The sequence below is a fragment of the Cricetulus griseus genome, chromosome 5 (assembly GCF_003668045.3).
Source record: "Cricetulus griseus strain 17A/GY chromosome 5, alternate assembly CriGri-PICRH-1.0, whole genome shotgun sequence".
Lineage (NCBI taxonomy): Eukaryota > Metazoa > Chordata > Mammalia > Rodentia > Cricetidae > Cricetulus > Cricetulus griseus.
Window position 1 is genome coordinate 193,446,974 of NC_048598.1, and position 11,532 is coordinate 193,458,505.

Sequence of the window (11,532 nt, forward strand, 5' to 3'; positions counted from 1 at the left end):
GGAAAAGGCCGTGAGATGGAATAATGGGACTTCTTTTCAAGAATCTATTTTTAAATTTTCAAATACTTCAAATGAAGAACAATCTCTGGGGAGTGGTTATGTGACACAGACAACATGACTCTTGGTGCCACTCTTATTACATAGTTGAGCCAAATGGGAATTCAAAAGTAACTTTCCAAAATATTATAAGGACATTTATGTCTGCCCAGATGAACCAAGATGTCAGATTCTCATGGCCTTTGCATTAATTCAAACAAAAGAAGACCTTTTCGAAGAAGTTTAAACTTTCAACTTATTTTCTAGTCAATTATTGACTGTGGATTGGAGTGTGATTTGAGCAAATTTATGCTTTGTTTGTATTGCCAAGTAATGGATAAGCAAACCAAAAATACTGATTTAGAAGTATTTTGTGGTTTATTACACAAATGCAGTATATTACCAAAAAAAGTAAAGAAAACTTGCTAGTAGAAATAAACTAATACCCACCTATTCATGAAACAGATACTCCTTTTCTGTCTGTTCCAGGCTCTAGGAGACACTGGGCTCCATATACAAAAGATAAACAAACTTGTACGTAGCAATGACTTTTGGTTTAGTGAAACTGATAATTGAGTAGAACAATCACAGGTGTAATGGTGGAGTAGAGTCCTTTCAACCTCCAATAATTCATGTGATAGGATAGGACAAAAGAGTTCTAATTTCAGCAGGAAAGGAAGAAAAAGAGCCCAGTCATTATGTAGACTTCCACTCATCTGATTAAACTAGATGGAATTCTGATCTCTGGCAGTTGCAAATTTTTTAAATTTTTTGAGCAGTTTTGGTGAGTATAAAATAAAAGGGTATATACTAAAGCACTGTATCTGTGAAGATCATAAAATTCTAGCCAGTAAATCCTGATGTGGAAGGAGGAATATTATACTAGAACTATGTCCTCATTTTCTTCTGATAGTCTGATAATTTTAGAGCTGTTTTCCTGAAGGATACTGACAGTCAGTCTTGATAATTCCTCAGGTTCTTAAAAGGCATTGTAATATAGCAACCAATTGCTGTCTGCCAGAATAGGGATGGATATACATATTTCAATATTTCTTTTCTTTGTGCTTAACTAATAGTAAGGAATTACACTATAAACTCTTTTTCAGGCTAGAATTATCCCTAGTAATTATCAAACATTAGGGACCAGGAAATGTGTAATTTATGTTAATGCCATTTAGCTTTCAACTCTGCCTGATGAAAGAGGTACTGTTACTATCCCCTTGTAGATTAAATCACTGGTTTAAGAATATGAGAGTGGTAGGGCTGAGATTTAGACCCTCTCCATTTGAAAACCCATTCCTTGCCACAGTGACAAATCCTTTTCCTTCCCCTCTTAGGCACAACTCCCTGCTTCTGGAATTCTGTCTGAATTAAGCTCTCAGACACTTTCTTGAGAAGTTAGATTTCTATTCCAGGGAAATGAGCAAGAATCTAATGTTAAACTTTGTTTATAGAGTTGCAACTAAGAGATATTTTCTGTTTCCATCAAAATTCCTGTGGATAAAGGTATTCATATCACTCTGGGAAATCTCTGTGTTTGCTCCTACAGTAAATATGAGCTCCTACTGTGTGAGTCATTTGATAGGCTTTGTGAAAGAGAAAATCTGCATGTGGAATTCAGTTCTGCCAGACACTCAACAAATTCTAGCTGTCCATATCCTTTGCTACCATAAGGAACTACTTTTTCTAGCTGTGAGTCCAGCAGAGAAAGCTTTTGAAAGAGAATTTTGTTTTCAGTAAAGATAAGCTAAGTTACACCCACAATCTGCTAAAAACAACCAAATGTTTTAGAAGAAGGTTTTAAAATTTTGCCTTGAAATCAGGCCTGGTAGTACAGGCTTGTTATCTCAGCTCCTTGGGAAGCTAAGAGAGGAACATTGGCTGGTCACAGAGCAAGTTCATAGTATGATCTTGTCTAAATATAAAACAACAACAACCCAAACCCTTTAGCTGTGCATGGTGATGCACACCTTTAAGTCCCTGGTAAGCAAAAACAAGCTGACCTTTAAGTTTGAGACTAGCCTGGTTTATATAGCGAGTGGCAGGCTAACTAGAGCTCTATAATGAGACCTTGTTTCAAAAGTAAAATGAATATTTTATTTTATTTTTTTAGATTATTTGCTTTTGCTTTGTGTATGTGAATGTTTTGTCTGCATGCCTGTATATGCACCATGTGTATGCCTGTTGGATTCCCTGGAACTAGGGTTATAGATGATTGTAAGCTACCATGAATACTGGGGCTTGAACACAGGTCCTCTACAAGAGCAACAAGTACTCTTAACTGGCAAGCTATCTCCACAGCCCCAAAATAAAAAAGGTTTTTTAAAAAGACTTATATTGCTAATAAAATAAGAAAAAGTAATTTGCCTCAAGGCAGAGGCAAAATTAGAAATCAGAGAAATAAGGAGAGCATGAATCTGAGTTTGTATTATATATATTGCCTATCTCAGACATTTGAACTTGAATGTTCTGAGGGAAAGGGAATCAATGCAACCTAGAGAGTACATGAGTAAAAGTGTGGTGGTTTGATGCAAAATGGCCCCAGTAGGCCTGTAGGGAGTGTCACTATTAGGAGATGTGGTTTTGTTGGAGGAGGTTGTCACTAAATGACAAGCTTTGAGGTCTCAGATGTTCAAGCCATGCCCAGTGTATCAGTGTCTTCCTGCTGCCTGCCAGATCATAGAACTCTCTGCAGCCTCTCCAGCACCATGTCTACCTGCATGCTGCCATTTCCCACCAGGATGGACTGTAAACCTCTGAACTGTAAACCAGCTATAAGATCTCATCTTTGGGGTTTCAGCTGGATCTAGCCGAGTTGCCCAATTCATACCAGAGAGGGTGAGTGTGGATTAAGAAAACAGCAGGTAAAGATAGAGACACAGAATAGAGTCAGGAGGGCAATCCGGTGGTGGCTTTGGCTTCATCCGTCTTCTCTTTGATCTCTCAGCATTTTCCTCTATATCTGACTCCAGGTTTTTATTATTTATAAATATTAAGAACTCCATTTATAGGCAGACACAATTAAATGCTTTCCTTTGTAAGAAGTGCCATGGTTATGGTGTCTCTTCATAACAGTAGAAATCCTTTAGAGAACTTTTTCCATCTTTACCTAGATAGCACTAAGCTGTGCCGTGGGTCAGAATAAAACTCTACTTTACACTTACTCAAAAATTCAGTGGTATTTTCAAAACATAATGGCTGAAAAATCTCCTAGAGCTGATGATACCAATCAATACATACAAGAACCCCAGCTACCAACTAGCAAATGCAGTAATAGCTACTCTTACAGATGCTACAGTGACATTTTATACACCAAAGGGAAAACAACTTCAGTTAAAACAAAAACAGAGTGACTACTATATTATAGTAGGGATATTACACTAGGAGCATTTCCCTATTTTCTGTTTTTTTGTTTTGTTTTATTTTATTTTACTTTATTTGGTTTTTCGAGACAGGGTTTCTCTGTGGCTTTGGAGGCTGTCCTGGAACTAGCTCTTGTAGACCAGGCTGGTCTTTAACTCACAGAGATCTGCCTGCCACTGCCTCCCAAGTGCTGGGATTAAAGGCATGTGCCACCACTGCCCAGCATCCCTATTTCCTTTTAATTAACATAGTATTACAGCATCTTACAGCTATATCCCTGCAGGCTACTGACAGTCATGCTAATTCATCTTCAGGTTCTTGACTGTGTACCTAACAGCCAGATGCTCTCTTCCAGAATAGGGACTGATAGGAAGGTTTTTATTATTTCTCTTCTTTATACTTAACTATTAATAAGTTCTTCTTATTCTCTGCAGGAGAATGGAAGCCAAAATTTAACACAATAAGTAAAATTCTTTAAATAATCATGACTCAAAAAAAATCCAGTTAAAATGGGTTATACTAAAGAGGGTCAAAATATTTTTATTTCCAAAAATAAAAACTGAGAGAGTTTAATCTTGAGTAGACCCCCCCTTAAAGAAAAACAAGAGAGTTTTACTTAAGCAGAAATAAAATGATCTAAGTTGGATATTTGGGGTAAAGAAGGAATAAATTTCTCCTTTTTTGATAATTCTTGATAAACTCTGAGTGGATATTGAATTACAAACAAGTAGTAATAATAATGCCTTATATTTAAACATATCACTTAAAATACAAGAAGCTATTTATAGATGATATATTGAAATAATTAGAAAAAAATAATCTTGCTTCTACGAATTTGCTGGGAGAACAATGAAGATATCCAAAAACTTAGATCTTGACAAGTTTTATAAATAATTGTGTTTTTATTTCCAGAGTAACTACTAATATAATAAATACAGTAATAAGGTAGAAAGTGTGGAATGTTAAATGTTAAAATGTTCAAATCAGTCTAGTAGAATGCAGGAAAACAGACAAAAAGAGATAAAACATGACTAGTAAAACTACAAATATATCAGTCATTATATATAATATGAACACACTGTTTATTCCAGTTACAAATAAACTCAAGCAACTTAAAATGGGATTTTAAAATCAAAGTATATGCTGCTTCCAAGAGAACCATTTAAATATAAAGCTCAAAGTCAAAGTGGGGAAAATGTGTGCCAAGGAAATCTGCTTGATGTCAGATGTCTTTTCTATACTTATATAATGATGCTAGGTACCAAATTCAGAGCCTGCACAAACTGGGTAGTATAAATCTTGATAAACTTCAAAAGTCATACAAAACATATTTTCTTGACACTTTTGATTTATCTATAAAGTGATCATAATTTTTGAGTGGAAAGATGTCATGCATGACTTTCAGCTACTAAATGAGCAAATGCCTGGAAAAAAATATGTCTTGGCTCTTCAGGAAAAAATACAGAGTGGTTCAATTAATAAAAAAAAAAAATCCTGGGTGTGGTGACTCATGCCTTTAATCCCAGCACCCAGGAGGCAGAGGCAGACTTACCTCTTGAGTTCAAAGCCAGCCTAGTCTACAAAGTGAGTTCTAGGACAGTCAGGGCTGTTATACTGTTATACAAAGAAACCCTGTCTTAAAAAACAACAACAACAACAACAACAAATCCCCAAACAAACAAACAAAGTGGGACAATCCCAGAACCAAATGAACTTCCAAATATTTAGGAACATATTGTGGTAAGACCATAGACTCTACTCAGCATATGCCAAACATTCCCTATACTATTGCTGTCTGCTTACCATTCTGTACAATAAGGGTCTGGGATGAATTCATCTCGGGTCATTGCATGTCTAGATGTTTTGACCAGCATCTCATTTCTCCCAGGCTGTTTCTGGCAATCACAATTCTAGTCTCTTCTTTTGTGAGTGGTAGAATATTCTAACATGGGAGACCTGAAAAATAATTTTATTTAAATCTTAATTTCTCCTAATTAGAATGTAGTATGATACTTTGCTAACACAGTTAAGAGAGAGAAAGAGAGAGAGAAGTTTGTTTAAAAAAGAGAAAAGTGAGCTGAATTTCTGATTATGTGGTAGCAACTAAACTTTATGTCACTTTCCCAAAGTAATTGCTTCATAAAAAATTATTTGGAGAAATGTTTCCAAATGACAATTAGCAGGACTTTACCTAGCTAATTGGTGGTGGCATATCCTTTCAATAAATCTTTAAAGGAGTATGATTTTTATGGAGTGGAGTCACTACTATATTCTAAGGTAAATTTTAACATGTTTACACATTAAGGATATATGTATACCTGAAAAGTCAAGTTTAAAAATATTTGAGGGCTACGAGATGGTTCAGTGAGTAAAGTGCTTGTTGGTCAAGCATGAGGACCCGAATTTAGATGCTAGCACCCATGTAAAAAGCCAGGCATGACAGCAGGAACCTGTAATCCCAGTGCTGGGGAGACCAAGACAAATAAATCGCTAAGGCTAGATAGCCTTAGAGATCAGTGAACAATGGGTTTGGTGAGAAAAACCTGCGTCATAAAATAAGATGCAAACTGATAAAACAAGACATCTGACATTCACATGCAAGGATGCATGCATCTGCATATATATATATATATATATATATATATATATATATATATTCACCCCCACATACACAAGCAAACAATACCAATAAAATTAAAAACATTTGAGTCAAGAATACTAATTAGATACATATTTACTTTCTACTTAACTGTTTATAGTTTTGTCTTCAGAATTACCACTAATTTTTTTTTCTGTGTTAAATGCATTTGCTGTTACAGTTTAGTGGACACTAAAACTGATTTCACCAGGTTAAAAAAAATTATAGTGTTCTTTTAAATGGTAATTATAACTTGGTTTCCATACCTTACAAAAAACCCAACAATAATAATAAAATAAAATAGCAAAAATATGATGTCAGGTATGGGCATTTTAAGGGTATATCAATCCATCTTCTTACACTGGGGTGGGCTGGGGGCAAACTGATTCACTCCAAGCCAACTGATTCACCTTAGTTTGCAGTTGCAAAAGCTTCAGCAAAAGCAAGGCTCTCTGCTCAAGGAAAGATCAATGGAAAATCATATGATTATGCAATTAAATTTAAAATCATTCTGCATTCCACTTGTAATTTGGTTTCCAATTCTATGAAGTCAAAAAATTATCTTCATGGAAGCCTCATGACCAGAAGCCTACCCTCTTTAACCTGAAGTCTTATATAGCATACTACAGACCATTCATTACCATTCCTTGGGTATTAAAAAAATCTCCCTTGAGCTCTCCCAGGCACTGTCAGTTCTGGTCCTTGGGGACAAAACAAAACAAAACAAACAAAACAGCTTGCCTAGCTTTAATCTTTTTATTTATTTATTTTATAATCAATAGAGCCTTCTTTTTTCTCACAGGAAGAGACCAGAACACACTGCCAGCTTGTATAGAATTTAGCTCACTGCTCACTATCATTTCTAGTTATTTCATTTTTATATGAAATTCACAGTTTGCTCATCCATCTACCCTTTTTCTTTAAGTTTAGTAATTCTTCTAGATTTCCAAAAGCTAGTTTACCCTGCAGCTTCTATAGCTACATTATAACAAACTGTTTTATCTTACAAATAAATAAACCTTCTTGCATATATTTATTTATGTATTTATTTATTTATCTACTTATTTATTTTGGTCTCTTTGATCCAAAATGTTACTGGTAAAATATTTAGAATGCCCACCGTACTGCCAGTCATTTCTTCTACCTCCTGGGCACAAAAGTGAATATTTTCCAGGTTTCCTTGCAGGTACATACAGATAAGTGTCTGGAGTTTTAGGAAATGTTATGATATAATATTATTTTCATGTGTGTGACTTTTGTTTATGCTGCATTTGTCTAACTCTATGAAGCTGTGTTACTGTGCCTGTCTAAAACATTTGGTGGTCCTAATAAAGAGCTGAATGGCCAAGAGTGAGGCAGGAACAAGGATATGTGGAGTTGGCAGGCAGAGAGTATAACTAGAAGGACAAACAATGGAGAAGAGCAACTACAGAGAACAAGGAGAGGGGGATGGTAGGGGCCAGCCACCCAGCCAGCCATAGAATAAGAAGCAAATAAGGTATACAGATATAGAGAAAGATAAAAGTCCAGAGGCAAAAGGTTCATTAAAGTTAAGAAAAGTTGGCTAGAAACAAGCCAAGCAAAGGCCAGAATTTCATAACTAAGAATTAGCCTCTATGTGTGATTTACTGGGGAACTGGGTGCCAGGCCTCCCAAAAAGAGCCCAAGAGTAAAAAGCAACCAACAATAAAATATAAAATGAGTTAACATGATGTATGCCATGTACAGACCCAACCATAAAGCTCTACTTGTTATTTTTGGTGTTTCTATATCCACCCAGGTGTAATGATAAATCTTTCTGCTGAAGCCACCTGAGCCCTGCCACCACATGGGGGCTTTCCACCAGCCACCCAAGTTTTTCCCAAATTCTGTCCACTGTGTTAGGACCCCAAATAATACACAGAGACTTATATTAAGTACAAATGCTGCTTGGCTAATTGACTAGGATTTCTTACTTGCTAACTCAGTCTTAAGTATCAACCATAAAGACTTATCTTATTGGACACCAGCTGCTGGTGTCTTCTCTTGTCATAATCACATGGCAGCTCCAGAGCAGAGAGCAGAGGAAGAGAAAAAGGACGATTATCTTCTTGCCCTTGTTTATATATATGAGTCTGCCAGCTATGTCACTTCCTGCCTGTATCACTCCTTTTACTACATTTCCCAGAATCCTCCTTGACTCCTTGTCCCGCCTAACCTGTTTCTTCATTGGCCAACAGTACTTTATTCAACAACCAATAAGATAAACATATACAGAGAAGGCCATTCCCCATCACCCAGGTTATGTTTTGAATAAATAAAAATTAGAAGTGAGGGTAGAAATATAAAAGTGAAGATGCTTGATGAGCTGCAGTTCTACTGAGAAGAGATGCACTTGCCAGAGCTGTTAACCTGAATGAACAATAAACTTGTGTTATGTTTTAGGTGCTGGGCATTTTGAGTGATGTTAATATTGCACATACAAGTTATTTACCTGGTGAGTTGCTCAAAACTGAGGAATAATGAATTACTGTTTGGAAGGTACTTTTTTTTGATGGAAGATAAGTTTGTATTTATGTATAGAAAATTTAGCAGCGAGTGTACATTTAACCCAGTTTAGTAGCGAGTTCTTTGGCCTTTGCCTTTTCCAGCTTGGCAATTTGAGCCACAGAGTTGGACCCAGGACATTGCCTCCTCAGTGGCAGCAGATCTCATCATATCTATCATTGTAATTGGTCCTAATAGCTTCCACCAGCTTAGTCAGAGCACCCTTGTCTTCCGAGTTAACCTGTGTGAAGACAACAGTGGTACATGTTTTCCTGTGAACCAGTGGTCCCAGCCTGGCTTTTCCTTTGATGATGCAGTAGGGGACTCCCCCATCTTCTGACACAGGGCAGGCAGGAAGAGTACCAGCTCAATGGGGTCTACATCGTAGGAGAATACCACCAGCTGAGCCTTCCTGTTCTCCACCAAGGTGGTGACTATATTGACTCCTGCTGGAAGAACAGGTGGCCTCTTAGTTGGAACATCCCCTTTGCCAGCAGCCTTCTCAGCACGAGCCAACAGCCTTTGTTTCTTCTCCTGCTTTGTCTTTGGCCTGTACTTGTGGGCAAGCTTAAGCAGCTGGGTAGCTGTTTGCTGGTCCAGGGCCTGGGTGAACCGGTTAATGACAGGTGGTACTTTATATAGAGAGGACGGCCCTTTGCCACCATAGCCAAATGTAACAGGGTCTTTTGACTAAGCATGTGAGATCTCTTTTGGGCTGAATGTCCTGCCCAATGCAGAAGTTGTTAGGCCCTTTCTCAAACAAAGGATTCACCACCTTTTTGGCCTCCTGTTTCTTCACGACGGCGGGGGCCGGGGCCACCTTCTTCCCCTTCGCCTTCTTTCTCTTGGGCATCTTGGTCGGCTGGAGACTTTGAAGGCACTTTATGCACTTTTAATTGAGTACGACTTTATGGACTGTGGGCCTTAGTATTGAAGATAGTGATGAATTTGAGAAGATAGAAAAATTCATGAGGAAACAGAGTTTGCAAGGGATGGGAAATGAAATTGATGTGTGTGAAATCCGATCTGTATAGTGAAGGCAGTTGACAGGGAATAAGGTAGTATGGAGCCAACAAGAGTTTTTCCATTGTGCAAAATATCAGCAATCTAGCAGTCATATCCAAGGATAAGACTCAAACTGCATCCACATGCACTTTCTACATGGCTTTCTAACCATGTTGCCCAAATGCCAGGGAAAGATAACTTCCTGAGGCTTGGGTTTAATAAGTGAGCAGTTCCAACTTGGCTGCTAGGTGGGTTCCAAATCTTTGTCCTTTTCCTTTCACTGACTCTGCACTGGGTTTATTCACTTCCTTGGCTCTGTTGGCCCTTGGGGCTAGACAATGCTTCATCTGAGGTATTATTCTATATACTGCATGCTGTTAAGCAGTGTCCCTGAGCTCTACCCACCAGGTAACACTGGTAGTGTCCCACGCTAACCGTCTCGCCAGCAAAAACGACACGGGGACACTCCTCAGGATCCTTCTGCAGTAAAGCTTTAATGCCTCTTGAGAGGAAGAGCATTAGCTTACAAAATGGAGACCCTGAACACCCAAAAACCCCTCCTTATATAGGCTGGCAACCATCGCCTGACAAGTGTTACATTCTAACTGGCTGAAGCCCCTTGGACCATATGACGTCAGCTGATCGGACCATATGACGTCACGGGAGGGGCGGAGACTAAGGGCTGGAGAGTTACAAAGTTACCCATTGCGCATGCACACAGCTTCCAACGGCTCCTTACATACGCACTGGCTCCTAACAGTGGTAGGACTAGACTCCAGTTTTGGTGACAGACTATTTTCAGTTAATTGTCTTAGCCCCTGGATGATGATGATACCATTCTCAGTTGAGATAAACTGTTCTACAAAGTTTAATCTCCATATTTTTGGGAACTCACTGTTTCTTTTATGTGATGTTTTTTCCTTTTCATTTTTAATACATGTTTTCCTTTCCAGTGCTTGTCCCTATTTTTATTTCATTGGCTAGAAATTCTTTATTTCAGTTAGTTACATTTTCTTGTTAGCATCCTGACATAGAATGCATGAATTGGGAAGTTATTTAAATTGATTTAATAATTTAGTCAAGACTCCAATTTCTCATGATTGATGTTGATTGTCAACTGAATTAGATCTTGAGATATTAGAAATACAGTAAAGCTAGCCAAGGCACAGTTCTACTGATGAGTTAGAAGCTACTTTCCCTGAGAATTATGAAGGGATTTTTCTATCATATTTAGCATCCATCACCCCTGTTGCTACGCCTAGTGCAATTCATGAAGACTAATATGCACTCATATAACTTCTTCCTCCTGTTTATTGTCGTTCCATGATCAAATATTCTACTTCTATTGAGTTTCTTAATGACAACATAAATTTCAGCTTTGATAAACTTAGCTCCCAATGATCAAGATAATCTAAATGATGCCGAGGTCTTTGATCCATTTGGACTTAAGTTTTGTACATGGCAATAGATATCAATCTATCTGCAGTCCTCTACATGCCAGCATCCAGTTATGCCAGTACCATTTGTTGAAGATGTTTTCTTTATTCCATTGTATAATTTTAGCTTCTTTGTCAAAAATCAGATGTTCTTAGGTTTGTGGGTTAATATCAAGGTTTTCAATTAGATTCCATTGTTCTAGCTGTCTATTTTTGTGTCAATGCCAAGCTGTTTTCAGGAACATAGCTCTATAATAGAGCTTGAAGTCAGGGATGGTGATGCCTCTGCAAGTTCTGTTATTGTACAGGGTTGTTTTGGCCATCCTGGGTCTTTAGTTTTTCCAAATAAAGTTGAGAATTGTTCTTTCAAGGTCTGTGAAGAATTGTACTGGGTTTGGGAGGAGTGATGAACAAAGGGATCAAGACCAAATTGGAGAAACCCACAAAATCAGCTGATCTGAACAAGGGGGAGCTCATGGACCCCAGACTGATAGCTGGGAAACCAGCATTGGACTGTTCCAGAGGCCC

At 37.8% G+C, this 11,532-nt stretch overlaps 1 pseudogene; it reads right to left on the reverse strand.

The window, feature by feature from the left end:
* Positions 1–8,609: 8,609 nt before the first annotated feature.
* LOC100753156 lies at positions 8,610–9,422 on the reverse strand (annotated as a pseudogene).
* Positions 9,423–11,532: the final 2,110 nt, after the last annotated feature.